The sequence below is a fragment of the Anopheles ziemanni genome, assembly GCF_943734765.1.
Source record: "Anopheles ziemanni chromosome X unlocalized genomic scaffold, idAnoZiCoDA_A2_x.2 X_unloc_9, whole genome shotgun sequence".
Classification (NCBI taxonomy): Eukaryota; Metazoa; Arthropoda; class Insecta; order Diptera; family Culicidae; genus Anopheles; species Anopheles ziemanni.
This window is the reverse complement of record NW_026689861.1, coordinates 322,501-327,437: the sequence shown is the minus strand read 5'-3', so window position 1 is coordinate 327,437 and position 4,937 is coordinate 322,501.

Here is a 4,937-nt window from a genome sequence, read left to right as displayed (position 1 = left end):
TGAAACTTTTCCTTAGGGAGCCCAAGACTTAGAAAATTTTCAAATTCTCGATTTTTCGATTGCGAGCTAGCGCTTTGCGGTCTTCGGCAATGTTGTAGATCTCGACGAGATAAGACTTTTTGGTCAAGGGACATTTTGCCCTCCGACCCCTCCTTCCCCCCGCAAATCGCCCCACAAAGTGCAATTTTTGCATTTTCACCTCTTTGCACGCACTGTTCGGCCCAAATGGCCACTTTCTATGGGTGTGAGCGCTTTGCGGTCTTCGGCAAACTTTTAGAGCGTACCAAGCCCTAATTATAATTCTTCTACACCACCTTCGTACCTCTTCATCCCTGGCCGCTATTCGCGTACCAAGGTAATTTTTGTTCATTTTGTCAACATTTTTCATCTTTGACTGCTTATATCGGCCTTGCCATGAACCGATAGCGCTTCGCTGTGTTCTAACGTAAGTTAGTACTGCTCAATACCTTTCCAAATCATATCTTAGGTAGTCATTTGCTTGCATACAGCCGGAGCTATGAGCGATACCGTAAAAAGTACCGAAACTTGGAAAAATCCTTTGATCGCCCATATCCCCCCTTTGGAGGCCAGATATCGAAAAAAGTTCTGATTCAAAAAGTTGCGCATTAACGTGTTCTAGTTATGCCTAGAACATTTAACTTCGCTAGCTGGCCTGCAACTTAGCCGTAATTGGGATTTTAGGGTGTTCATGGAGGGCCCATTTCCTGCGACTTGGTATCTTTTGGGCCCTATGTTTCTCTAATATCTCCACGAGTTTTCCAGGTAGCCTTTTCAAACTTTCAGGGTGCCTAGAACACCTCAAGACCTTTCCAACGCTATGCCGTTTGCCTCGCTCGGACATCTACAGCCGAAGTTATTCGAGGTACACGGTACCTTACCCTGTTTTCTCAGTACTTGGTCGAAAATTTCGATCAGCCATATGACCGACTTGGACAACCCTGAGCGGGTTGGCCCCATATAACTAAACTTTCGTCTCGTGTAGGCAAACTTATAAATGTTCCACGTCAACTCGCTATCTCGTACCGCCTTGACGGTATACTTGGTCCAAGGGCCATTTCCAGCGACTTGGTCGCTATTTCGCACTAAGTTTCGCTAATACCTTCGTCCGTGGACATGGTGATTTTTTGTTCGTATTTTTCCTTGATAGTCCCACTCAAGACTATTCCATACCAGAGCCAAGCGTCCCGCTAAGTGCCATACAGCCTGAGCAGTAATTCATGAAAGGTACCTCTACCAGTTTTTGCCATACTTGGGTACAAACTTTGGATCGCCCATATCTCCACTTTGGAGGCCAGCCAGCACCTTGGCCCCATATACTTTTTTGTTGGTCATACCATGCACCAAATATAATTGTTCTACGCCAACTTGCTATCTCTTCTCCAACTTGCCGTTATTCTTGGTCCAAGACCCATTTCATTCGTTTTTGGACCCATTTTGCTATATGTTTCACTAATAGTTTCGGCCATGGACAAGCTGATTTTCTACTTGTATTTTTCCTTGATAGTCCCACTCAAGACCATTCCAAAACACACCGCAACTTGTTGCTCGGTGGCAAACTGACCGAGTTATAATTCATGAAAGGTACCTCACCTTGGTACACCACGTGGTCGGCCCAAACCATAAACCGACCAAACGACCGACTTGGAGCACCCTGACCGGGTTGCCCCATATAATGAAAGTTGCGTCTCTACACGCCCAACTTATGAATATTCTACGCCAAGTCGCTATCTCTTACCGGTAAGCCGGTATTCACCTTCCAAGGGTGATTTTGGTCAAGTGCCATTTCCTGCGACTTGGTCCCCGAATTGGACCATCATCACCTAATATCTCCGTGGTCTTTCAACTCAGCCTCATGAAACTTTCAGGGTAGATAGGTCTCCCCAAGACCTTTCCAACGGTATGCCGTTTGTCTTGCTCGGCCATCTACAGCCGAAGTTATTAATGGTACTTGGTACCTTACCCTGTTTTTTCCATACTTGTTCGTACTTGGGTACAAACTTTGGATCGCCCATATCTCCACTTTGGAGGCCAGCCAGCACCTTGGCCCCATATACTTTTTTGTTGGTCATACCATGCACCAAACATAATTGTTCTACGTCAACTTGCTATCTCTTCTCCAACTTGCCGTTATTCTTGGTCCAAGACCCATTTCATTCGTTTTTGGACCCATTTTGCTATATGTTTCACTAATAGTTTCGGCCATGGACAAGCTGATTTTCTACTTGTATTTTTCCTTGATAGTCCCACTCAAGACCATTCCAAAACACACCGCAACTTGTTGCTCGGTGGCAAACTGACCGAGTTATAATTCATGAAAGGTACCTCACCTTGGTACACCACGTGGTCGGCCCAAACCATAAACCGACCAAACGAGCGACTTGGAGCACCCTGACCGGGTTGCCCCCATATAATGAAAGTTGCGTCTCTACACGCCCAACTTATGAATATTCTACGCCAAGTCGCTATCTCTTACCGGTAAGCCGGTATTCACCTTCCAAGGGTGATTTTGGTCAAGTGCCATTTCCTGCGACTTGGTCCCCGAATTGGACCATCATCACCTAATATCTCCGTGGTCTTTCAACTCAGCCTCATAAAACTTTCAGGGTAGATAGGTCTCCCCAAGACCTTTCCAACGGTGAGCCGTTTGCCTCGCTCGGCCATCTACAGCCGAAGTTATTAATGGTACTTGGTACCTTACCCTGTTTTTTCCATACTTGTTCGTACTTGGGTACAAACTTTGGATCGCCCATATCTCCACTTTGGAGGCCAGCCAGCACCTTGGCCCCATATACTTTTTTGTTGGTGATACCATGCACCAAATATAATTGTTCTACGCAAGCTTGCTATCTCTTCTCCAACTTGCGGTTATTTTTGACTCAAGTCCCATTTCCATAGTTTTTGGTACCAATTTGCTCTATGTTTCGCTAATAGCTTCGCCCAAGGACTTTGTGATTTTTTGTTCGCATTTTTCCTAAATAGTCCCACTCAAGACTATTCCAAATCACACCTTAGCTTGTCGCTCAGTGCCATACAGCCAGAGTTTTAATTCATGAAAGGTACATAACCTTGGTACACCACGTGGTCGGTCCAAACCATCAACCAACCATATGACCGACTTCGAGTCGAGCTAGCGGCTAGGCTCAATATAATGAAATGCGTGTCTTGACGCGGGCTACTGACGGTCTGAACAATGTAGCTCGCTAGCTCGTCTCTAAACTTGTGTTTTGGTCGAATATTGGGTGTTCATGTACCACTTCGGGTAACATGGACTTTGGTGCAACTTTACCACTTGTGCACTTAATTACTTCCCGGTCATTCAAGTCTTTGCCTTCATACTTTCAGGGTAGTTAGGTCTCGTCGAGACCTTTCCATACATATGCCAAACTCATCGATCGGACATCTATAGCCCGAGTTATTCGCGGTACACCGTACCTTACCCTGTTTTTTCCTCAATTGGGTACAAACCTTGGAACACCCATATCGCCCCTTTAGAGACTAGCTGGCACGTTGGCCTCATATAATGATAAGTGCACCTCAACTTGGGCTACTGACGGTCAGAACATTTCAACTTGCTAGCTCGGGCCCACACTTGTGTTTTTCTCGAATATATGGTTCAAGTGTGCCACTTTGGGCACTTTTGGACATTTTGTCCCCACACAACTTTCTTGCCTTGGTAGATAGGGTCTTGTGTTTTTGGGCAAAAAGATGCACCAAGATATGGTCTAACTTTCGTTCTTGTACCGCAAAGCGCTACCTCCAACACCCGAGGAGATAGAAAGTGATTATGTTCGGTATATCGGTCTTCCATGGCCTACTATGGTAAGCCCCTGCAGGTATGCAACCGAAGGTGCTTGGTACATGTATTTGGTGCAAAATCGGTGCAAAGTAGGTGTTTCCTTGATCGGGCTATAACTTTCTTGGTTGATGTTGGATTGCTTTGCGGTCTTCGGGGGATAGTTAGGGAACATGTTGGCCAACATTTTCTTATTCCTCAGCCTGGCCGTACCTCCTACCGTCTAGGCGGTATTCATGCTCTAAGTTGGAACTTGTGTTCCTTCGGGCAACTTTTCTGACTTTGACGCTTAATATCTTCCGTTCATATGCAGTCTAAGCTCTGCAACTCTCAGGAAAGCTAGTACTACTCATTTCCTTTCCATATCAGTCTTTGGCTTGTCGATCCGATGTCTACAGCCTTACTTATTCACGTTCCCTGTGAAGGTAGGTTTTTGCCCATTTTCCAGTTCATGTGGTAACATTCCCAGACTTTGCCGGCTTTCTCTTCATGTGGTAACTTGCTTGCTTGTGTGGTAAATTGAAAGTGTATTTCCGACAGACATAATCTCGGACTTAGCCGATTTTTCTCTTCATATTATATGGATCCATCACTAGGCCATCTTGCTTGCTTGTGTGGTAACTTGAAAGTGTATTTCTGACAGACCCAATCTCGGACTTAGCCGATTTTTCTCTTCATATCATATGGATCCATCATTAGGCCATCTTGCTTGCTTGTAAGGTAACTTGGTAGTGTATGTCTGACAGACCCAATCTGGGACTTAGCCGATTTTTCTCTTCATATCATATGGATCCATCACTAGGCCATCTTGCTTGCTTGCGTGGTAACTTGGAAGTGTATTTCTGACAGACCCAATCTGGGACTTAGCCGATTTTTCTCTTCATATCATATGGATCCATCACTAGGCCATCTTGCTTGCTTGCGTGGTAACTTGGAAGTGTATTTCTGACAGACCCAATCTGGGACTTAGCCGATTTTTCTCTTCATATCATATGGATCCATCACTAGGCCATCTTGCTTGCTTGCGTGGTAACTTGGAAGTGTATTTCTGACAGACCCAATCTGGGACTTAGCCGATTTTTCTCTTCATATTATATGGATCCTGGACTTAGCCGATTATTAG